This window comes from Biomphalaria glabrata, chromosome 11 (assembly GCF_947242115.1).
Source record: "Biomphalaria glabrata chromosome 11, xgBioGlab47.1, whole genome shotgun sequence".
NCBI classification, from domain to species: domain Eukaryota; kingdom Metazoa; phylum Mollusca; class Gastropoda; family Planorbidae; genus Biomphalaria; species Biomphalaria glabrata.
In genome coordinates, this window is record NC_074721.1 from 35,845,721 (window position 1) to 35,872,200 (window position 26,480).

At 35.3% G+C, this 26,480-nt stretch overlaps 1 protein-coding gene across 6 annotated transcripts in view; it reads left to right on the top strand.

Annotated features, from left to right (window-relative positions):
* The first annotated feature begins 1,988 nt into the window (after window positions 1-1,988).
* LOC106067474 (uncharacterized) overlaps window positions 1,989-26,480 on the top strand; it is a 52,942-nt gene continuing 28,450 nt past the window's right edge. For 2 of the 6 annotated variants that reach the window (XM_013226655.2, XM_056003691.1), the window contains exons 1-2: window positions 1,989-2,112; window positions 5,808-5,888. The gene's annotated coding sequence lies outside the window, so the exon portion shown is untranslated. Of the gene's footprint in view, window positions 2,137-2,737; window positions 3,006-5,807; window positions 5,889-26,480 lie in introns of those variants that run through there. The other 4 variants (XM_013226654.2, XM_056003690.1, XM_013226653.2 and 1 more) reach the window with 2 other exon arrangements.

The following is a 26,480-nucleotide window of genomic DNA, read 5'->3' on the forward strand; positions in this document are numbered from 1 at the left end:
TAGTTAGAATTAGATAATACTTTAAATTATTAGCCCCCTCCCTTTTTTTTTTTTTATGATTTAGCTTGTTACTTTAAAATACTAAAATTTTGTCATAATTTAAATCAATATCAGACAAATGTTCATAATCTAGATCAGTATCGGACAAATGTTCATAATCTAGATCTGTATCCGACTAACGTTCAGTTCTATCATTCAATCTCATGTTAATAATGTGATTTTAAAGATGTGTTCATCACATAAAAACTTGACATCAAGATGACCCTCGATCAACGCGATTATAGCCCCTGGTGCATTAGATCCAGGAACTCCATACTCCATATGTACAGAAGTTGTATAGGTTTTATGTGTGCGTGAACTCGAAAAGTGTGTATGTGTGATTTGCTTTGCTACTGCTAGAAATAAGAGGGTAAAGTGGGAAGAGATCTATACATTTTTTTTAAAGCAGTCTCTGTATCTACCGGTTCACATTAAGTTCAGGATTTGGAAGATGGGGATTTCTTGTTAAGATCTTGATCGGCCATCAAGGAGGAGGTCAATACTCCGAAGAATACTGCTTTAGATAACGGCCCTCAATTTCTTCGCCATTTATTTTTTTTTTTTACTCGAAGCTTGTGGAGTCTCGTATATCATTAGTCCAGAAGTTATCAAAGCAAAACTAAAAAAAGCCAGGATAGGAAGGTGACAATCCAAAAATGCAGCATCGATGGTTGTTGAGTGTAGTATAGATCTAGTAAGGCGTGATTTTAGTTGCTATATGAAAAAAAACGTAGCTCAGGTCAAATTATTTTCTCAAAAGTGAATTTTTTTTTTCTGAAAAGCTTCGATGGCACGTTCTATAGACTATAAAGTAAAAAAAAAAAGTAAAGTTCCCCCTTCAGACCTTGTGGTCTATGGGGCAGATGATGTAAAAGTCATCTGATTCTGTGGCCTACGGTTTACGAGGGTGTCATGTGGCCAGCACAACGACCAACCGCATTTACTTGTTCCCAACTAATGTCAGGTACCCATTAGAGCTGGGTGGACTCTGAGGCGCCCAAAGATCCCGAAATTTGAAATCCCAGGATTCGAAGCCGGGACCCCCGGTTCAGAAGCCTAGCGCTTTACCGCTCGGCCACCGCGCTACCTCTATAGACTATACTAGCATTGATTGTGTCACTTTGTCACTGTGCACAACAAACTGAAGCGCAAAACAAGCATTCGAAGACGAGATAGTCCTAACTTTCAACTGAAGGCTGCCTAAATCAGTCAGGAAAACTGATGACTTAGCAACGATTCATTCTCGAATAAAATGCACAACTAGATTATCACAAGTAGGGCCTAAATGAAAATGGTGTTACATACATAGATCTAGATCTATAATCTAGATGTAATTCAGTGTAATGTAATTATTCACCTTTTCAATGTAGCCTACCCATCATTAAAATATAAATTTAATCTTAATTAATTAATCTAGACTAGATCTACTCGTCTTATTAGTGGATTAGATGTATTTATAATTATTAGAAAAATGTATATTATAATTATCAATTTAAAATAAAACGACACCCAGGCCCACAGGTTGTCAAGATGAGTTTTAAATCTAGTTCTAGGTTCTGATAACCTCTTGATTCAAGCATTGTCAGTGTCAATCAGTAAGTAATCAAACAGGCTAGTAGAAGTAGATCTATCAGACTATAGTAAGTCGTAAGTACTAAGTATACGACGAAAATCCAACAATCGACGTTATTTTATTATACTAGATCTGGATTTTCCCCTATAATGATATGATAATGCAACCTTTTAGAAAATAAAGACTAAATCTAGAATATATTGATCTAGATTTAGATCTAGACTCTAGTAATGATAATATAAATCATTACTTCTAGCAAAGTAACGTATAGGTAATAAAGTAATTACAATCTTCCAGATTTAATAACGTTAAGTTCAATTGATGCTCCCTTTCCAGCAGACGACAAACGCTAACAAAATTCGTTCGCGGCAGGTGCGCGTCATTAGCATAAGACCAAAATAAACATCAATGGCGGTTCTCAGTTGATCTGTTATGACGTCGATTGACCTAATACAAAGTTACCGGAGGACAAATAGAGCTTGATCTGGATTAGTATTCTGGTTGGTTATTTAATTTTCGAAATGGTTAGTATACAAACATAGACCAGATGATACTTTATACTGCGTCTAGATTACTTTAGATCTAGAGTAGACCTATATATAAATTATAATAAATAATAATTATAATAGTATAGAATAGATCTATTTAATAATATTATATTAGAATCTATAACTATAGTATAACTAGACTCTATATAATTTATAATTAATATTATATAATCTAGACTCTAGATCTATTCTATTTATAGTTTATAGATTACTTATTAGATCTAGATCTATAGACTAGTCACTATAATAGACTAGTAAATAATAGTGTATACTATTACTGTATAGATTATTATAGACACTAGATAACTATACTCGAGATCTATCGAGTACATTTAATATATTATACATTCTTATGATTCTAGATTCTATGATTGTAAATTGTATGATAGTCCAGATACTCAGATAGTTACAGTATATTCTACTCTCTAGTCTCACTCTAGACTACTCTAGACTCTAGCTAAACTTTGGCTAAAGGCTAAGATTAAAGCTAGACTAGACTATCTAGATTATAGATCTAGATCTAGATTCTAGAAATCTAGCGTCTACTGATTGTGCGAAGTGGACCGTAGCGTTTTGTCGGATCGTCCGTTGTTTTAGTCAACAGCGGCGACACGGAATCGGTCGCTATAGTCGTTGAAGATGTTGATTGTGTGTTGTGGTTACTTGGCCCTCCGCCATGCTGTACCGTGCAAACTGTGGTTGGGAAGGGTGGAGTCAAGGAAGGAGAGCAACCTCGAGAAATTTAATGTGTTCATTGCATTATGATTATTGAAGGGAGGATGTAGATCCAGATTTTTGTCTTTATTTTAATTATTATATTCTAAATTCTATGCTTTATGTGCACCGTAAGTGGCGTAAGCTTGTTGTTCCCTTTTATGACTTTTATTTATTTATTCCTATTTTCTTTTTCGTTCTGATTGTGCCGAGGAGAAAGTTTGTTTTGATACCTTGAAGAGGGGTTACGCACGGACTAAAAATAGACTCAAGTCGTGATGTGAACGTCTGCTTTGAATGTTGATCTAGAATCTAGATCTAGTGTATTGTTGATGAGGAGCTAGATATCTAGACAATATGATGAATATCTAATCAAGATTCTAGATTAATCTAGCTAGATCAACAAACAATTGAACAATTCAATTGACGTGAAATAGGAGAATAATTATAATAGATTTTAAAGTTAACTAGAAGACTAGATCTACTCTGACTAGACTCACTAGAGTCAGTAGAGATTCTAGATCTAGATTATTCTAGATTAGTAAGAATAGTAAGATCTAGATGATAGATCTAGTAGTATTAAACTAGATTCTAGATTAGTATTAAGTATTTGTAATATATTTATTATAATTTCATTTCATAAAAAAGTGGATCTAGACTAGACCTACTCTAGATCTATGACTATAATTTATAATAAACAATAATTTTAATATAATTGATTTGTAACCTTAGTAGTCAATAGAGATTCTAGATTTAATGAGATAAGCCTAAGAGTCAAGGTAAAGGGCAAGGGGTAGGCAACAAAGTTCATAGAGTTAGAGCATTTAGATCTAGATCTAGACTCTATCAATTAAAAAAGATTTATATTTAGATTTATATATTTATATGTTTGAGAGAGAGAGAGAGGGGGGTATATGTATGGATATATTAATATATATATATAGATAGATCTCGATCTAGACATCTATTTGTAGATCTATAGACTTATACAAATCTATAGCCTATATTAGTATATAACAAAGTTGTCTATGAAGCTTGATAGATAGACGATAATCTAATTATGTACTAGATACCCTGCACTGTTACATAAGATCTGAACGAAGTGGTCATCTCCTTTCCATTAGAACTAAAACAGAAAGATTTAAAAACTCCTCCATCCACTTTCGGTCAGAATGTTACAAGATCATCTGTCATCATCGAGAAGTACATAGAAGTCTAATTTATAAAGCGCTGGTTATGAGTGTGTATGTGTTTTCGTTTGTGAATGTTGTTCGTATTTGCATCTCTATTCATTGTTATTGTACAGTAGTTACGCTGAGATTGTCAATTGTAGTCAAACTGAATTTCCATTTCATTGGACCAATAAAAATTATCTTATCTTATCTTATAAGTTCTAGAATTATTTTTTTTCTCTTTCTAAAACATTAAAATCTAGATTAGATCTCGTTGTTGACATTTGAGGATGAAGTTGCTTCATTTGTTTAAATTAAATTTTCTAACATGATATTAATCATCAAAAATTAATGTGACTCTAAGTGCTAGTTTACTGTTTATTTTATTAAGACTATTTTAAAGATTTAGTTGAATTTAAAAATACATCATTTAAAATGACAATTACTAGGGGGATACAGAGTTTTATCTCTTTCTTTTCCTGAATGCCTAACTTTCAATGTTTAAAATAAAATGCAAACTATCAAGGGAAGGTGGCCAATGGGTTTGAACCCAGGATCATCATGACAACAGAACACAAGACTTGGCAACCAACCATCATTCTCAACAATTTTAATCTATATATCATCAATGTGCTAAAATATTATAAGCTTGTGGAATATATAGAAAAACTTTTACTAGGTTAAGGGGAGATAAGAATAGTGTAGAGAATTAGGTCATTAGCTAAGAAACTAAGAATAGCAGTGCTTTTGTTGTACAAAAATAGGTGCTGGTACTCAGTGATAGATTGGCTAACTTTTAACTACTAATAAATTAATAATAAACATTTAAATACAAGAAAAGTAATATTTTGTCCACACATTGCGTACTGTCACAAAAAAAAAAAGAACTGAAGAATAGACAATACAATCTTCTATTTTTATAACTACTTGATAGCTTAGTGGCTAACAGTTGTTTTTACACACAATTCCCCCCTCCTCCCCCCCCCCCACTTTCCCTCCTCCCCCCCCCCCCCCACTTTCCCTCCTCCCCCCCCCCCCCCATCCCAATCTTTTTCCTCAACTGGTCTACAAAAGTGATTGGACCATAACACACTGAATATGCTGAAAGTGTTAGAGGAATCGAAAATAATGCAATGGCTTCAGTATAATTGAAAGATAGCTAGAACAAAATAAATAATTAAATGAAATGTTAATGTGAAGGTTATATCAAAGACCTTATGTATATTAATCAATTATAAATAATACTTTGTAATGCACTTGGTAATTAACATTGTCTTAATTACCATTTCCACAAATGATTTTTTGTTGTCCAAAAACACAGTGATTACGTATATCAGCATTTGCAAATGGTTTGAAGGTTTAAGACTAAAAAAGGCTAAATAATAATTATAAAAAAAAAAAAAAAAGCAAAAAAACAATGCACTTGAAATTAGAAAATATAAAAAAGGCATTGGGTGTAACTTTGGCATAAACTTGTACTTGGGCTTCTTAGTCGTAATTGGTCTTAGAAGCTTGTTGCCATCCCATTACATTCTGCCCTAATTATAGCCAGTTACTAATCATATTCTTTCTAGAAAGAAGAGTTTAGAAAAATTAGTTACAGAAAGGAGATTAGTATGTCCTATTTCCTGAGTCTCATTCATGATGGACAAATGGCATTTCAATAATTTGAAGTGAAAGTGTGAACCAGTTAACTTAATTTAAACCATTTTTTTTTCCTAATGAGTTGTCAATGTAATTCTTTTCTATAATTTTATTCAGGTAAATAACATTATGAGGATTGAAATGGGCTAATTGATTCTCTATGGAAGTTTAACTATTTAATTAAATGGAGCAACAAAGGTAAGAATGTAGAGAGTAAACATTTTTTGGTTCATCTATTTTCTTTTTTTTTTTTTTTTTTTTTATTAATGTTGATCCATTCTTTTGAGTGAAAAAAGTATTATTCTGACTTAACTTTCTACATTTTTTTTTGTCTTGCATGTTCTAGTATGCAATAATGTCACACATCTTTTTTTTTTGTCTCAATGAGTAGATAAGAAAAAATTCATACAATCCAAAATATATAAAATACATTTTACTGAAAACAAACAACTTTTATGATCAAATTTATTATTTTTATAGTTAAATATTTAATTTCATTTAAAAACCATTATGTCATCTATGTTTATATATCTTAAAACTAAAGTGATTGTACATTTAGTAAACTCATTATATTTGCAATAAAAGCAATTTTTTTAAAGTGTGAGATGACATGTAGAGACGTAAATTGTCTTTATAAAAAGTCATTACTATTCTCTTTGTTTGAAAACTACTAGTTGTAGTTGACATTTGACATTGCACTGATTGTTGGCAACCTGTGTTATAACCAATACACTGTTATAAAATGTATACTTTATTGCTTTTTGGGAAGGCTTTAGGGCTCAACTTAAAGATAATGAGCCTTTAAAAAGTAAAATATTCCTACTTCAGTCTACCCGTCAACACTGCTTCCTGTAAGAAGATTTAAGGGTATTGTTCTAAACATTTCACACATTTTGCACACACACACACACAAAGTAAGCATTGTAAAACTATAATTTGTAGTTTAAATTGACAATTAAGAATGCTTACGCTGCAGTTGGAATCAAATATTTTATTGTATTGCCAGCTTTAACATTCCAGACTGCATTAGAAGCTCGTGGGCTTTGTTTCGAAATGTTTTTGATGAGTGTTTGTGGACCTAACATTCATGGTTATTGCAATGCAGACATTCTACACTGTACCGATATTAAAGACATTTCCCCCTCTCACATTTTGTTTTTGAGGGGAAAAAGGTTTCAATGATGATAAATTTAAACGGTGTGTAAGTACGTGTATATTTCCAAGTAACAGGGACACTAATTTAAGTTACTTAGAATAGACGGTATCAATTGTTCCCCCCCCCCCGTTCTTAATCTCAGCAGCATCAAATAGAACATTTCTTGAAATATTTCCATTCACCCATCTCGCACACAAGACTTGCCGTTTTTAAAATGATAACCATAGACTAGCTCACGTGTCCCCCGAGTTTTGAACCATATTCATGAACATCCAATTTTATTAACATTGAATAGACTTTCTGCCGTGTCATTCACAGTATACTTCTTTAAAAGATCAGCTCAGAGGTCCCCCATTCTGTATTGTTATATCCATCAATACGAATGTATGACTAGAATAAATCTTCTATTTCCAAATTTCTGTTCGTTTTCAACACTCGCTTCTGATCTCAGACTTCCAAGCGCTTCCGTTCACGTAAATGTGTCAAGGGGATAGTCGAATCGGGGGGCGAAAGCGGCAGGCTACAGACATTGGGAATAACAGTTCTATCCTAAATCACCTTAAGCTAACTTTGGGCTGGTCCTTGGGTACACTGAGAGACACGGGAAGCGACATTCCAAACACAGCCACTTAGCTTTCTCTTAGGGAAAGAGGGGCGTCGGACATTTTCCTTTCCAGAAAGACATTTTAGTCAGTCTCGTTGGTCTGATTTGAAAAAAAAAAAAAAAAATCTTTGTTTAGCCTAACCCACATTTTGGACATGAAGACTTGAGACAGTGTTACGAGTGGGTGGAAATAATAGCACTTTCTTTTGCGTCATCGAACTAGCTCAGATCTAGATCGCGAGTATTCAGTGAGAGAGCAGCTTCTTTTTTGTATGTAATGGACAGACAGCTTTACACCGAACATTGTCATTTGATATATTTTAAAATATATAAAAGGAAGCTTTGTCATTTGATATATTTTAAAATATATAAAAGGAAGCTTACAGTTTTATTAATGCATGTGTAAAATGTATGATGAATGTAATATTTACACTTTATAAACTATCTTTGAACGATCAACTATTCGTTATCGGGTGTGGGTCATTATTAACTAGACATTCCTGGTACATCTTGCCCAGCAATGATATCAACAGCTGGGAAAAGAGACTAAAGATACGCTAAGAGTAAGATGCCAGTAATCCCCAAAATGTGTTGTCTAGTTTGGTCTATGTTTTAGAAACATCCTTTTGAGATTGAAAGAAACGTTATGTGTAGGCGGTAAAACGTTATTGTTCTAGTTCTGTCTACAGGAGCCATATCTTGTAACTAGCTTCAGCGCGGGCCTGACAGTGTTAGAAAACAATTACTGACAAGGTTTTTGGCTTGCGAAATTCAAATTTATTTCCCTTTACGCAATACTGTGGCCGAGATTCATTGATTGCGTTCCTGTTTGTGTGAGTGTGTAAATGTGTTTCTCATTAAATATGTGTTCCTCTCTTGGTGTCTCTATGAATTGAACAAAATACTTTTAGAGTTTGAACTATTTTTTTTATTACTGTTAAAGTACAAGCAGACACTTTATACGAAATTTCACTTTGTATTTGATGTACTTTCTTATTCATACAAACTGTATTTAGATCTGAAAAAGCCCTAATGGGGCAATGCTAAGAGCCTGGATCGGAAAACATAACCACCATAAACTAAGAATAATTAGTAAATGAATCTAAATTGAACTTCTAGTTGCTGCAGCGATAGTATCAAGAAATAGCGTCTCTTTGTATCTGAGTCAATGCACGTTAATACAATGTTTTCAACTCACGCTACCTTCATTCCTTTAAGCTCCCAACCTTCAGACTCATCAAAAGTAAATGTTATATAACTTTTTTGTAGTGCTTTGTTAGGTTCAATGACACGTGATTTTTTTTTTTTTTTGTTTTTGTTATCTATGAAAACATGACTTCCTGTAACGTTGATGAAAAATGCTCTCTGCACTGTGATACTTGTGCCTGTTCCTTCTTAATGTGTTTTTAACTTTATTCTCAGTCTTTCTAAATCTTAAGTTATAATCATAATTGCACTCGTAGGTCGCCGCTTTAAAATTTGAAGCTTACAATATATAACTATAAAACCTATTTTCATAAGTGATTCGCTGGCAAAGTGGTTAGTGTATAATCGTATTGGCTTGAAGAGGCTGTGGAGGCTCGAGTTCGAATTCAGGTCGTTCACCTTTTTTCTTTATATAAATGCATTTAAGAAGCGATCACCTAGCTACCCCCTTCTTTCTCCCCATTACCCCCTCTCCAACTGGTTTTAACATATGATAGGATTATAGCGTACTGAGAAAGCCAAACGCATGAAATGGCGCTAAACAAAAACAATTGATAAAAATATTTGTAAATTCGCTGATTTATTATTCTTCGTCTAGAATTTAAATTGAAATGCATGACTGACCCATACTAATTAATACAACTACGCTTAATATAAGCTTTGTTTATTTTTTTTTATATTTTAAAATGTTTTTCATGTTTGTACTATTGTGCACTATATGTCGTTATTGATTATTTGAAGAAAACAAACAACTAATCCCAAATTTCCAGGTGAATTGATTCCCACATTGTATGTTGAACGAAACCTGATTAAGAAATTGAAGAGACAGAGAAACTATTCTTGAATGTTTTTGATGAAGTAGTCATACTTTTATCATAGGTACGATTTAATTGCGATCTAATAGTTCACTTACAATTTGTGTGGGGAAGAATTATCCATATGGATTCGATCTTCTCACTGGCAGCTATAGGTTGAATTCCCTTTGTCCACCCCGCCACTCTAATGTAATGAGAAATGAGTAACACAAAATGGAACAGAAGCCATAGTTACAGTGGAAAACGAACAGGAAAGCTAACCCAGTTTATAATAAACGTTCTTTGTTGTTGTTGTTGCCTATGGAAGTAGCAATGGGTAGTTAAAAACTGAACGTCGTTTTGAAAATGAGCCTGGGTTCTGTTGGTTACCTCAATGTGAATAGCTCAAATCTTGACAAATTGAGATATAATATTTTGAAAAGTTAATTATTGAATTTCGGTATTAGCCAATATGGTTAGGTAGTTTGGAAATAAATGGAATCTGCAAAACTAAGCTGTCTATTTTATCTCATCAATTACATTTCTTGAAAGCAGATTTTACATTCTTTCTAACTTTAGCATGTTAGGTCCTGGCGATAGGTCTGTATGACGGCATGTTACTATGTAGACAATGTTTACAGGTGTCAATAAACAGTGCATAACAAACTCTTCACCCAGAACCTATTCAAAACAGCCCCCTGTTTATGAGACAGCCTCGTTAGACTTTACCGTTTGTTAGTTTTAAAAATAACAACTTGCATGCCATACTGCTTAGTGGACTAAGAGAAAAACCCTCTGGGCTGGCCTAGATTCAACTGGTTAAGAAGTACTTTTGAAGCGCACGTGTTTTCTGTTGGGAACTTGATGGACGCGTGAAGCCTCGCGAGACTGCCCGTGAGAAATCGTGTTGTGGTTGCCTTGGCTCAATTAATTATACAAATGAGAGGATTTGGTGTTTTTGACACATGCAAAAACGTTTCTATTAGGATAATTATTTTGTTCTTCTTAATCTTGTTTATTTACGGCAATTTAGACCTAATGAAAAAACTCTTGCGACAGGATAGCGGAGACTTAAATCAGTCTAAAAATATGTTGTTTTTTTCAAAGACCCAACTGATGTAGACTCAGAAAAAGATTATTTATAAACTACTAACTGTCTATTATACGTCTTTAAGCGTACTTCGTTTTTAAAACGTGGCTAAGAACATTTATTGTAACTTACTGGGCGACAGAAATAGATGACCTTTACATCATCTGCCCTATAGATCGCAAGGTCTGAAAAGGGTACTTTACTTTTTTTCTGATATAAATAGGCCTACTAAACTAAAGTAATGATGTGCATTTTCTGGTACCAGTGTCAAATTTGTGCGCTCTGTTGATCGGTTACGAAGTTCAACATTTCTTAATATAAATCTATAGTCTTTGTATGCAGTTCTCACATAACTAAGGTCACTGTGAGGCGCACTTCTTTACATCCAGAACTTTCCAGCACTTTTCACAGCGCCATCTGGATGTTTGTGACCAGAGCGTGTTTATTCAATATGGGCTGGTATAGATACCTTGACGTTTAAAATTACACATTTGTGTAGTTAATCTCTTGAGGACTCATCACGTGTAAAATTATCAGCTTCAATTAATTTTGTGTTGTTTTCCTTCAATAGGTCCTACATAATTGGCTGAAATACGAATCCGTCCTTGGTTGAATGTGCCTTGTTTGAACCACTTTGTGTGCTCTCGCAGTCATTATGGCATCCTCTCGGGTATTGAACGACATCCAAAGATCAATCTTCATCGCTTGTCCTCTTTTTCGATTTCCTATACCGACGCTGCGCTTGTTAGTTTCTCTTCCATGAGTACAAGAGCCCGTTCGCGAGTAACTTGAGAAATCGACGACGGTTATCACTTGATGTTTGGAACTGATAACTTTACACGCGTCTCGTTATTTTCGGATGAAAGCTATACATGTTTAGAGGACTTTTACAAACGTTTACACTAAATAGTGTTAGCAGTAAATGTCTATAATACTTACGAAAGACATGTGTACGTTGCCATAATCTTGAGTGGTTTAACAGGCTTGATGCTCTTTCTAAGTTGATGAGATAGTCATGAGGGCTGAGGCTGTCATATTGAAATTGATATTTCTCACATACAACAAATATTAAATAATCGTCCCAAACGTAGCGTTGTAATGCCGTGCTTTAAAAAAAAAACGTTTCAAGCTATCGGGTGAGAATTATGACTAGACCATTGTACTTCGTGATGGATTCACCGACAAGAGTTCCAACAATTAGGAAACATTGTTGGATTAAACAGTTTAGTCTATTTTGTACATGCAGTGGACTGAGTTGACTATCAGATCAATTATGTCGTACCATGTCTATATAGATCTATACTGTCTCTTCCTGAAACGTACATGATATCGCCAATAATGATATATATATGTATGCCTCACACATGTCAAGTAAATCTCAGGTTTCCTTCCATTTTTACCAGTCTGTGGTGCGTCATTGAATTCTCAAGTCCCACATACCCCTGTGTACTCTCCAATTTTAATGACCTGGGTAAAAATCAGCTTCCGGGGGTCTTTTGAGACTTGGTGGGCGTGGAGATAAAGTGTCAGGGCCAGAGAGACAAAAGTGTGGACTTAAGAATTGTATTCACAACTTCTTTGCAGAGCTAGTGGGATTCGTTTACATGTTAAACCTTACTCGAGCATTCACACGATACGTGTGATCTAAGCTAAATCTATAGATTCTTTGTGTGCAGTCTTAATGAATGGAGTCGCTGCTAAACGTGAGTCGATATAACTTGCAGTGTTCGACGCATAAGTTTAGTAAAGGATTGGATTTTTTTAATACCATTTTTTATATTCAAATCATCAAATCAAATGATATTCAGATTTCTTTCTGTTATGAATAGATCAAATAAATGGAAATGCTTTATATTCTGCAGGTCAATAGCGAACAACAAATTAATATTTCAAACAAACACACGCAATATCTCAACAATACTTTCCAAGCTGTCAGACATTATAACCAGGCATGGGTTGTTGGTACAAAACAAACAAATCATCTGTTGAACTTTACCCCCAAAAGAGCCTCTGTTACTGTTCTACATCTGAGGTCACCAGATTGTTTGTTTTTCAAAATGTTTCTCGTTAACAATGCTTCGGATACGTTCAATGATCTTAGAAATGGGCTAAATATTGTTCTTCTTTTGTCATACATTCTTTAGCCTCTTCTTTGTCTGAGATGATTTTTTTTTTATGACCTTTTCTGTTTCATGATATACTGTCTTAGTTGAAGTTACTCCGTGTATCATTTATAGTTTTTTTTTCTAGTTTAAACACATTAGTTTCGCTAGTTTAAAATTTGTGCAACAGGGAACTAATTCATTTCTTCCAGATTTGAAACAAAAAAGATCAACAAATTATCATTACTTTCTGCTAAAGTGCTTAATGAGATGATCAGAAGTTAATGCATTTTGACGCAGGTTGGAAGTCATGGAGTGCTAGCTTGAAGTAATTAGTATGGTCCTTCCTCAAAAACTTACTGTATTGTTTCCCTTCCCACCAATAGATTTGGCTTTCTGATTACTTTTTAGCTCTGCTAATTGGCTACAAATAAGTTTAAAACTAGATGAATTGCGTGCAACTACTTGCCATATATATATAACATTCGTCACGTGCTGACTCAGCAATCTCAGCCAATGATGGTTTTACTTTCCTAGGCCTACTTATAATAAAGACGATCAGGAATTAGGTCGTCGCTTGAAGAAATATTTCAATATGATTTTTTTTTTTAAAGATCCAAATGAGAGTAGCATATAGAACTTAAAAAATGGATTTAAAAAAATCTTCACTTGAAATATATTTCATTATCACTATTATTATTATTATCATTAGTATCATCATTAATTTTATTATTATACTTCATAATGTACCGACAAGGTTGTTATTTAATGTCCGGTGATATTTCGTTTCTTTTTTTTTTTTTTTAACCCAGTTGGGTTTTAAAATGTCGTTTTGTAAATCTTTATGTTTAAAAATGTCCTCTAGTAAATCTCTACATGTAATACGAGGACCTTTAGTTAAAGGAGTTTTGAATAACTATAATCTGAAATTTTGACCAACCTCAAGTTTGTGTAGATAATCAGTAACTATTTGTTTCCTAACATTCTGTGCTTAGCCTCCTCACAGACTTCATCGTTCACTTTGACAGACACTCGTCTCGAGTCTAGACTTCTAATTGCAACATCAAATTCAACTTCTGGTCTTAGTTTGATATCATTGCCTTTAAAATTGTATATTCTTAAAACTCGTAGAATCCTGATGGTTTAATTTTTAGGTTACATTTATCTTAAAATTCTTCATTTCTCAAATGCATGTTTTTTAATAAATAACGTGGATATAATTCTTTAAATTATACATTTGATGGTTTCGCCAATTTGTTATTATTATTTTTTAAATTTAGATTTGGTGTATGCTTTCAGGAGAAACATTATTTTATGTCAAAACCAATAGGAAAAGGTTTTATTGTCTGGCAGTGCTCGCCTCTAGTCCCATATCTATTGAATATCTATTGAAATCGTTTATTATATACTTCACAACTTTGTTGCGACACATGTTTATGTCTTGGCTTGATAGTTGGACTTCATATTTTATTTTTTTTATATCTGTAAGCGTCATTCACAGAACGGAAGAAAAAAATCGTGACAACAGCTGACATCTCTGATATTGACTGCGTTGAATTCACCTAAGATGATACTATTACTGATATCAAACGTTGTATTTAGTGTATCAATAGATTACGTCTTTTAATTTCCAGCAGTACTTAAAGTGAGATCTGGGAGGGGAATTTTATTCTCCTGTGCACTAGATGTATGTAATGACCCGTGAAATGATTCTTTATTGGTGGTTTCTGGATTCCGAATTACCGTGTAAAATTTGATCTATGGCCTAAATAGACTGCTTTATTAGATCAAATAGGCTTTTCACTTGCCTAAAGAAACACTACTAAAAGTTTACTTTTTACCATTAAAAGAATGTTGCATTTGTAAAGAAATGATGAGTACCCCATTTTTTTAATACACATATATTTTAAAATCTGTATGCCTAAAGTACAAAATACATGTCAAGGGTCTCAATGGTTGACATGCTAGATTCTAGTTATTGTGAATAGGTTTACTGTATTGCTCAATGACTTCAGTTTTCACTTCAAATGAAAAGCGTTTTAGTCAAGTTCTTTTCGGTTCACTTAATATAGACTGAGAGAGAGGAGAGAGGCAAGTTTAAACACACACACACTTTCCTTTCAATTACTTGAATAGAACTTATCGTACCGTAAGATGGCTGTTTGTGAAACTTTCCCCTTAACTGGCTATACTTTTTTTCTTATGCCCTTAGCTTTTAAATAGAATCTTACAGTAGGCGACCAGAACCTTTTTGTCCACCTTCCGTCAGTGTTTTTAGACTGAAGAGTGAGAGATACGCTTGACTTGAGTAACATGCAAGTGATTTGAAAACAATTTGGAATACAGTGTTTGTTTTTTTAATATTTCAGTAAATGAAGTTAGACGAGAAACAAATTGTTCAGTAGAGCATTATAACTTCTGAACTCGGGAGAACTCATGGGTAAATCCCCCACCATACGGCTTAAATTTATTAAATATTGATGCCGTAATGATATTCCCCCCATGATGTAAAGTTGTATTTAAAAAAAAAATAATATTTGGACTGTAAACGAAGAAAAAACAAAGATTTGTTTCAAACATTAGAACAGTAGTATTGTATCAGAAATGAAGTTGAACAAAGTAAAACAAATGTTGTCAAACAAAGTATGTTTGGTTGATTTGGAAAGGCTTCAAAAATAATACATTCAAACCAAATAGTTTCATAGATATATTTACGACAGTTACAACATAAAGCATGCATTTGATGTTCCTGCTATGTCTATTTCTCAAAGTAATTGTTTGATTTTAACTAGTTCGTGATACCATGTCTTCAAAGGAAAGGCCATGCACGTGGTTTATTGAAACAGTCTGGTTTGAGAAGCACGGGCAGAAGTTTCACGTTTCTGTCTTCTGATGCAAACATTGATCTGACTTTAATAGAACATCCTACTTGTATGAGAGGTGTTTCTGTTGGGCATGCTTTGTTTAAACTAAGTTTTGTTTAGGCAAATCTCTGTCCGTGTCGCCGTCTGACCTGGACACACATTGGACACCTCTTGTTACCTAATATAGCTTCAGAACATAAACATCCCTAGATAGCAGAGTGAACCACTGCTGGAGGCTAGTGAGGAAAAATAAAATGTTAAGGCTAGCTTTTGTTACTGTTAGTACTGTTGAGTCACTCTTGAAAGAGGAATTATCGTTTTGAGCTGGCGTTGTGTAGGATTGTCAGTAACGTTGTAAACTGATTTTTTTTTTTTGTTGATGTTTTTGGTTGAGCATTGACTATGTTCAACAAATGAAGGTGATGTAATAGACAATTTGAGAAACAGTTCAGATACCCATTGATTCATTTCAGCGTACAACTTACTTTAGTACGCTTACTTCAGTCTTGAAATAGAACCTTGGCCGTGAATCTCTCTATTGATCACTATATATGGGAAAGCCAAAGCCCTGGCTGATTCACTTTGTCAATCATGCCCAATTCTCTCCCACTTAGGGTCCGATAAACACAATATTAAATGTACTTACTTTCTCCTTACCTTGTTCTTGTAATAGCCAAACACTTTCATCTTCGATCACAGCTTTCTTTTTCATCCTTTTTTTTTTCGTGTCCAAATGTTATTGTTAAATATACATTTTGAGTTTTAATTTCTTAAAAAAATTAAGTTTCTACAAGCTAATTTTAGCATTTCCTTTTTTTCGGAGGCCGGTATTTTATCGTAATAAGCTTTATCTGTCGTGGCAAAGAGGCTTGAAAGTATGTAAAAGGGGTGGCGAGGGTAAAAAACATTGTTAAAAGTGTTCCATTGTTAAATGTGTTCCATTGTTAAATGTGTTCCATTGTTAAAAGTGTCCCATTGTTAAAAGTTTTCCATTGTTAATTGTTTTCCATTGTTAAATGTGTTCCATTGTTAAAAGTGTTCCATTGTTAAATGTGTTCCATTGTTAAAAGTGTTCCATTGTTAAATGTGTTCCATTGTTAAAAGTGTTCCGGTCAAAATGAATAAGATGTACCTACTTATCGAACGTGTATCGCCTAGTTGCTCTATATATTTGTTCGAGTGCCGTTAGCGAGGTAAATTAAAAAAGCACCATTACAATGTAAAACCAATGGATTATGCGTACTCTCTAAACATTTGTGTGTGTGTGTTTTCCTTTTAGCTGTATACGTTCTATATGCGGTCCATCTCGTCCATCTGTTTGAAATGTTAGCCATTTGTGTGTGACTAGTTTAATTCTAATATTTAGAGTCAAGGCGATGGGCAATTGTTACAAACTAAAAACTTTGAAATCATATTGCATTACCTTTAACATACAAGATTTCTTTTATATGTTCAATAGTTTATTGATTTCGTAAAATAGTTAATTATTTGAATTTATTTATTATTTAAGACTTTTAGGGAATAGCATTAAAAAATAAAGCATTAACTTTGATCTCAAGATTTTAGTTCAGTCGGTCTAGTAAATTGTAGAGTAGTATCGGGCATGTTCACCTTTTGAGTAACAGAGGGAATCATTGAAGCACCTTTACATTGACATTAAACAGATTTTAAAACCTTTTTTTTTTACGATTTTGTTGACATTTTTATTTCAATAAGAACATAATATTGCACCAACATACAATGGCTTAGGTAGCTAGGCATTTGAGGGCCCCTGGGACTTGAACTTTTCAAGGGCTCCTGCATTTTGATATTTGACATCATGAGATGAGATAATGTACTTAATAAATATATAAGTGTTAATTCCAATTGATACATTATTTATCAGTAAAATAAACAAAAAAATAATCATTAAGACTCTTTTAATGTATAATAACCTTGCTTATTGGCGAGATAATGCACAAGTGACAAATCTCAATTCATGTTGTGCTTCACATGGTGCTTCCTGTCTGTGGCATTTTACGTCTCGAGAGACGATCCTTTCCCCTTTGCGACTTATTCTGTGGCTAAAGAGGCCAATCCTTGATACACAGCTGCGGTCGCAGGTTGGACATATGTAATCACCAGGCGCCGTTGCATTTTTATCCTTCTTTCTGCTCCTGTTGTGTATGGCATCTGCAAACCGAGACCCTTCCTTTATGCTCTCTCTCTATGTGCCACTTTTTCCCAGCTGCTAGAGCTTCATGTCGCGTTTGCATACATCCGTATACCGTAAAAGTGGGCGACCAGCGGCTTTCCTGCCTTCTATTAGATCACCATACAGTGTTGTGGAAGTTGACCTACTGGCATTCTACGAACGTGGCCAAGCCAGCCAAGGTGTCTGCTGCTGATAACAGAGCTGATGTCCTGTCACCCTGCTCTTCGTAGCACTTCCCCATTGGTTATTTTATCTTGCCACCTTATTTTAAAGATCCGCCTTAGGCATCGGAGGTGGAAGACATTCAGTTTTTTTTCCTGCCATGAGTAGGTTGACCATGTTTCACTTCCGTATAGCAAAGTGCTCATCACACAGGTCCGTAGACTAAGGCTTTAGTATTGTTAGTCAGCACTATGTTGTCCCACACTCTTTTCTGCAACCGTGACATGGTGCCCATTGCTTTGGCCATCCTGTTGTTAATGTCTTTGTCCAGTAGAGCATTGTTGGATATGATGGAGCCAAGTTAGCAAAGTGATCAACAATTTCTAGTGGTTGGCCATTAATGTTTACTTGAAATGCAGTATTTGTGTTCTGAACTAGTATCTTAGTCTTGCTTTAACTAATATTTAAGCCGAACTTCTGGCAAGCAGCAGATACGATGTAAAGGGGTCTGTCTCTCTCTGAATTTCTCCTGCAGTTGTCGTAGAGAGGATATCATGTCTATGGTGGATCTACCACTCTTGAATCCACACTGAGACTCTGGGTAGACTCTAGAAGCTATCACTTGCAGCCTGGATAGTGCCACTCTAGCAAAGATTTTGCCAACTATGATGAGGAGAGAGATACCCCTATGATTGTTGCTTCCTGTACAGCAAAGGCATCTATAATATCATCTAGATTCTAGATCAATGATGTCTAGTATTTTTGACTTAACGCGAATAGCAAGATTTTTTGTCAGTGGCTTAATATTTATGTAAAAAAAATATTAGGACATTCATTTTGGGGAACCCCCTCAAGTGGGGTCCTGGGGGGACTTTCGAATTTGTAACCCCCCTCCCTACACCCTAGCTACACCACTGCCAACATATGTTATCAATAATTCTAATGTTGCGCATATTAAAAAAGTGTATGTAAAGTTTCAAACATGGGAGGCTTTATTTAGCCAGATACAAAGGTATCCATTATCTGGTGTAAGATGTGTACATAGGCCTGGTGTATATGTGAGGTTTTTTTTTAGCTTGGTGCTAGTGTGCTTTGTGTTGACATGTGCTCTGCTCCCAGTCCATTCAAAGCACAGTTTGTAATTGCCTCTGTATGTGAAAGTGTTCGTCGGATTAGCGTAGATCTCACACTCTGGGCCCAATGGATCGCCATTAGGTGCTTGATGTATCGATTTAACCAACTCACTAAGTCCACAGGGATTTACTTGATACACGAGCATGCAACTAAGACTAAGCTTCTGTCTTCAAAGAAAAAGGTTGTTAATGATATTGGCCATACAACGCCAGCGCCTGACAATGACAAAAGCAATGCTACACCAGTGATTGAAACCCTCATTTTAGTCGTGTTTATCTATATCCCAGAAGGCTTTTATACTCAATATACATATTACTCACTGGCTTCTAGATTTAGTTGAGTATCGGATTAAATCCTTTCTCCCGAATACATCATTGTTATACAAGTTTATCACCCTTATTCTTCCCGCATTTAGCAGATCTCAATACACATGGAGCTATTGTTCATAGCTCTACTGATTCTATAGTGTAAAATGTAAACACTGTTCAAACGAATGGAAATCCTAATTCCTAACTGTACGTGACCATTGTGGTGTTTATTTCTCCAAAACTTTTAAATCCATGCTCTAGTTCTCTTCACCTTTGAGAAGCCCTCTAACGTAGCATCCCTTTGAAATAGCCGGATGCTTCTTGAGTCGTAAAACCGAATTCTCGAGACCTGCCAAGTTTAGTCACAGAAATGAAGCGATAAATGCGGGAATCGATGAAAGCTCCTGATACCTGACGCGCTGATACGTTCGATACGTTCTAACGAGAGACTCTATCGAAATAGACAAGGCTACTGGGGCTGGCAGGATGGATATAATCGGTCACAGCTCATTACTTGGCCTGGTATAAACATTATACGGCATCTTGTTGGATACACTTCGTGTGAAAATATCAGAGGATGGAGTGAACATAGAAAGAGGCGCCTGAAAATGAAAGTTTGTGTAAATATATAGTAGCTTTTTTTATTTCTTTTGGCAATGCTTTGGACAATGGAGTGACATATACCCCAAGAGGGTTAAGAAGTGTAGCGTATGTCCTAGGCTCAAATTCTAGTGGAGCCGTGAAAGTATTTCTTTATCAAACTATGAGGCTATCTGATGAAAGTAAATGTCATTGTGCTAGATATTGTTTTGTCCTCTTATATCACAGGAATTATCTCTTTCGTTCAACTTACAAACAGAATATTTACATTCCCGATTTTCTGTCAAGACATGGGGAATTTTCTATGATTTTCTATGACCTGCATGTTTTGTTTCATTAAATTTCTTCAGAGTTCCAACTAAAAAAAAAAAAGGGTGAAAGTTATATGCTCTTAGTATTAAGTGTGAGTGTGGCGATGATCTTATTTCACTAGCGTTGCAATTCCCCTATATTGGGAAGCATGACACAGTTTCACTCTAAAGTTACCTTAATTTCAAGCTAACTGCTCATGCCGCCTGAGTGTCGTGTTTTACCGTAACCTTGACAACCACGTCATTTAACTCCAGGTTCCGAGATTGCACAATAACATTGTTGGCCAATCATAGACTAGTTTGTGGACACGGAACGACATCGAACCCCGCCACACAAACAATTTGAACTGCCAGCAGTGTCTGATTCAGACATAATGAGCAGCTGACTTGGTAACAGGACGAGGTTGTTATGGGGGTCACAGGGCTGTCTACAGATGTACTCCTCTAGTGTATTCTTTGTCAAATCATTTAACTCTTTCTCTCCGTAATTATTTACCACATTCTGGTAGAATCAACGCTGGTATCGTCAGTTAGGAGAGAAAGAGTTAATACTCATTACGTTACTTGTCTTCAGTTTTTACATTTAAGTTAAAAGACTATCGCTTGTGTGTCTTATCTCAGTATAAAAATGGCAAACCCAGCCTGTACACATTATAGGTGGTATTTAAAACAAAAAGGCTCATTCCGTCTACAATCAAATTGTGTGTCTATGTTTGGATGGACAAAGGTTTCTTTTGCTCTCGGCCCATTTGTGTCAACAGAACACTATGAATAATGTTTTTACTTTGTCTGAATACCAAAAAAAAAAATAAAACCTTTGCTGCTTCATTTAGCATACCCTCTGTGTATGTCAGTCACATTTTGTTTATTGACATATAGTGCTACTTACACTAAAAGAAGTTGTGTGTCCATTCAGCGTTGACCCCCTCCCTAGGCTATTTACATTAGTGATGCTTCTCCCTTACCCTCCTTCTTTTTTTTTTCATGTCTACTGCTTCAGTTCTATTGACATGCAGCTCTGTAATCAGAACTGACGATCGATGTAATCCTGACCCACTTTAAATGTAAGTTTACTTGTTTGTAGTAATGCCGCTTTCAATAGTTTTGCATGCGAAATGATTCCTTTAAAATCGATAGTTCTTTTTTAACACGGTTTACCAGCAAACAACATAGCGCAGACCTTTCCCGGGGATTCAAAAAGAAAAGCAAGTAGTTGGCACGAGCTTAGTGGAGCGTTCCGGAAGTTGTGACGCTGCGAGGGAAAAACGAGTCCCACCAGTTTTCATGAGGAAATTCCATCAGTGCCATGGATATCTTTGGGCGGGTGAATATATTTGAGAAATAAAGTGAGATCGATATGGCGATACTCTTATTGGACTTTTCCAATCCCAGTTTAAGAGTTGCATAGTTCGAACTCGGCGGACTTTAGGTCCATCTATCTGAAACATTCCTACAAAGATTTTTTTTAAGGCTGTTCGACAAAAAATATTTACTCAAGTAACAACTCAAGTGGAGAAATGATATAATTATCTTTTTTTTTTTTTTTAATAATTGCAGTACATACTGGAAAAGCCCTTATAAATGTCAACACATATGACAAGTAATATTCTGTTTTCATCTCTGATTTATCACTTTTAAAGTTTAAAAAAAAATGGTTCCTTTTAATGTTAGAATTATTTTGTTTTATTTTGCTAGTTCGTTTTTCTTTCAGCTATTTGGATGTTTGTTTTTCAGGAACTATTTTTTTTTTAAAAGTCACTCGAGGGAAAAGAACGATTCTAAAACGCTGGTGCCCATCAAAATATACTTTCATTCTGTTGTTGACCAGTACAGTTTATATAAGTAACATACTAAAATAATAGGATTAATGCGATTAATGAACAGTTGTGGTAGTGATACTAAAAATCTCCGTGTGGCCCAGGGTCATTTAAGGTTTGCAGAGCTGTCAATAAACCACTATTTGAGAACCACTGATTATAAAGAATGACAGTGTTGCGTGCTATAAATACATCAGTAGTAATTTGGTCTCCAGTGACAGAATGAAATAAACGAGGGAGGGTGTTGACACAAGGGATGCAGAGACATATGTGGAAACAAAGGCAGAGAAGAAAGATGTCTAAGTAGCCATGTTGTTGTTTACATTAGAAGCTGCTTTCAGAGAAAGTCTTTACAATTAGTTAATAACACTTTTAGAGCTGGAATTATATTTGCGTGTTGTCTATCTCTATCATGTATTTGGAAAGTTATTAAAAGAACTCTATAATTTTTGTAGAGAGAAAGAATGAAGAAAGAAGTTGATAAATTGATGGAAAAGACTCTAGAGATTGATGACAAAGAGGGAGAGAAGAAATAAAAAAAAAATTCGTTCACTAATTCTTGCTTCGGTTATACTTTTTCTTCTTCTTTCCAGTGTCAGTAAGATGTATGGGGACGATGTGGGTGGAGAGTACTTGTGAAGGCGAAATGAATCCTGCGTATTAATTGGGAATTAGTTGTGACCATGGTGTCTCGTGCATTTCAGCGTAAAACCTTAGATTGGTCGCGTTGTCCTTTCATGCATTGCTGAGGGCTCACAGAGCCAAGAAAAAAAACTGGAGGAACGGGGGAGTAATAGTAAGTTCATTACCTCTATGAAAAGGGACTGTGTGTTACTGGGAGTCTCAGGCGTTAATCTATTCATTATTGGATCAGACTCAGGTCCTACCAGTAATCGATAAAGGACCCATCACTTGCTTGAATCTCAAGCTGTGTCCTCGTACTACTCACATCAACATTTAGCACAACAAGACTTTTTTTTTTTACTTGCCATTACATTCGTTCAACCCACCCCCTCCCCCAAAGAAAATATCCCAGCATTCCATCTTAGGAGTTTTGTTTTGTTTTTAGATGTCACTTTCAGTGGCGGGTCTGTATATTAGCCTTAGGGCTTGAAGACATTTCAACAAAACGGAACCTTGCTGGAAGGGGGAGGGTGTTGTGTCAGTGTTTCTGTTCTAGTCAAATATAGCGACTCTACTCAAACATAGCATCTTCAGTCTATTCTTAGCACAAAAGAATTCCTTGACATTTCATTGACTGTACTGTTGTTGTTTTTTTAAACACAAAACTTACATAGAATATTCACATAAAAGTTAGTGTAAATATTTCATTTACAAGTGTCGTTTGTCAAAAATTATACTTAATATTTAAAGATATACATATAATTGTGTGAGAATGTGTGTGAAAATTGAAAATGTCATTTGTTTATGTAATATGTAATCACTGCGCTTAAAATTATTCAACTCTAAACCAACTTTGAATTCTATTGACGACAAAAATTTTACTCAGCGCCCTTCTGTGTTGCTAACCACTACGGGAACGAGTCTTTTCGACAGATTTTCATGAACTGAACCTTTCTTTCACTATATATTTCTTCAAATATATATGTGTGTGGAATCCCACAAACAAAATTTGACTTATGCGGCTGTGATTTATGAAACATTGTTTGGTTGTGTCTGAAGCTTTTCATTCTCCGGGTAGATGTTCACTAGCTCATTTTCTATGTCACTGCAGTGAATCGAAACTTTATTTTTAATAGTTACACTTTTTAATGGGAAGACATGGCCAAAGTATTTGATTTGTAATCGAGTTTCTTTGCCGTCTTTTGTTCTTGCCGTCTACAATTCCCTTCAATGAAAGCTAGATACAGTGCACACAATCTCATGCCAAGTGGATTGATCTGTAGGTCCTATGTGAAATCTGCAGTATTTGTTTTCTAAGAAGTAATGAAATGAATGAAACTAATATTTTGTTTAAGAACCGTGATGTGCATACGTGAGAAGGTTTGCGATAGACTATCAGCTTTGCTCAGATGCTTAAATTATTTTCGATTACAGTCTTCGATCTGACCTACAAAGAAAAAATGGAAATAAAATGGGGATTACTTAAGAATACCAACTTGAAAACCAGTCCACACTTGTGAAGGAAAAATTATACGGAGACATTACACTGACTTATATCAAAATATCAACACTATTTGTTCTCATTCACTCAGTCTAAAGACAGGGAACTAGTTTCTGGCCTACTTCAGACAAGTCATTCACGTGTCTGCGTTCAACTTGTACTGAAACACTTCCTTCGCTTATTATTAAGGTGATCTCTTGATGTGTTAACCCAAATATCAGCCTTGTGTATAAACTGAGTTCCTTGTTAGTTGGTTACTTGTTTTAAAACAAACTCTATTGTTTCCGTTGGACGCACTATGAAGTCAAAACACGACAAATCTTTGTGACGAGAAAAACAAGGGACTATCTTCCTGTTTCAGCTGATTGTGCATTCTTTTCAAAAGCTTGCTAGAAATCGAAACCAAACAACTGTTTCAACCGATTATCACGACAGTGTTCTATTGATTGCAGTACAGATGCAGGTTTCTTCAGTCTCGCGCTATAGATTTCTAGAAGCTTCTGGAGACGTCTTCTCGAAATAAATGCACATTGCCAATTAATCTTGTTGCTGCGAGGCGATGTCTTCAAACCATTCTGTTGCCATCCTTATGTATTATAATATAAACTCTCTGAGTTTAACTTGCTACAACATGCATTCTGTCAAGTATATTGGCCTGCAAAAGATGCTGCGAATATAAGATTGTTGCCGATTATTGTCGCAAATGGAGAAGGAATCGGGTATTTGATCGTGTCATTTAGATGGGTGCATAACTGTGATGATGTTAGATTGCATTGCACCGTCACGTTTTTCTTGGATAACTTTAGGAACATAATAGAACACCTTTTTAGATAGAAAAAAAATGTCTTCAAGTGTATGGAATAAAAAGGATTACTCTAATATTGCTTGGATGGTTTAAAGAAATAACAGGCCCAAACTATGATACCAAAACACTTGCCAGAATATATGGACACATTCTAAGCTGCACACATGGGGGGGAAGGTCTTTTTAATACGTTTTCTTGCTACCGTAACCTTGACCTTCGCTAAAACTACAAACTCCATAGTTTTCGTGCTCCTACCATTTTGTAGCTCATGGTTAGACATTGGAATCACTTGTCGTTAGGAGTTGCGCTAGCGAAGTGAAATTTCGCTCCTAAACTTGTGCTTCAAATTTCAGAAACCACTTCATTGAAAGTTTGAGTCCTCAGAATGTGTTTTATTTGTTTGTTTACGTTATGAAGTACACCATTGTCGACCATTTTAGTTTCGATTCATTTAGAATTTATTTATAGATCAAGATCTAGCCTGATTACTTATGTTGGACCATTTGTTGTATGGCCGGTTAGCAAAGTTGGTTATAACATACTGGTCCTTTTTTTGTTTTCAATCATATGAAAAGTAAAATTGAAAATGTAAGGAAAAGCAGAGCTGGCCTTAGGTAATTGGAGGCCCTTTGGCAAGGTGAATTTGGTGGGCCTCAAATGAAATAGCAAAATTAAAAATAAACACCGAAAAATAAATTACGCAATTCATAAAAAAAAAAAAAAACATAATCAGTCTATCAAGTAGATGTAAACAATTATTGGTTGAGTGTAGAGGAGTTACAGTAGAGACTTAGAGCTAGGCTAAAAGGAGTTACTTGTTTAAGATAGAAAAGGTGCTCCAACACTTGAATAATTAAAATCAAATTGGAAATGACAATGAATGACTTGATGCATTCAGCATCGTCTAAAAATAAATACATGCTAGTGCAATGACCGCTTTATCCATGTGTATAGATTATGGAAGCCTTAGTGTGATGGGGATATGGACGTTCTTCTCTGTCGTCAACACCTCAACACTGACTTAGTTTTAAACCCGATAACATTCAGAATGGGTGCCAAATAACAATAACATCGAGTTCGGTTGCGACAAAACATGCGCGCACGGCCAATGCCCCCTTGTGCTTTTATACCCCACTAGTTTAGGTCAATTAGTGACCACACCTCCGGAACGCGCTTTTACTTGCGATCGATCCAGTCCATGCCAGCCTAGGGACGGCTGCTCATTGACCTAGAAAAGTGTGCCGGGGTGACCTCCGCGGTGTGAAATAGGAAGACATAATGAGGGTATACCTCCACGCTCCACGCCTGCCGTGAAAGGTAATGACTAGTCATTGCTGGAGAATAACATGTTATTTGAGGAATGGTGCTCCATCCATGACATGGATCCCTACAATGGCATTTAGTGGGCTGCTGCCTTCTTGATGTTGTGACTAGTCACTGTGAGCTCTTCTATTTGGAAACATGCTTTCCGCCCCAGTTCTTTGATTTAAATTGACCTGAAATACAAACTGGGTTTTC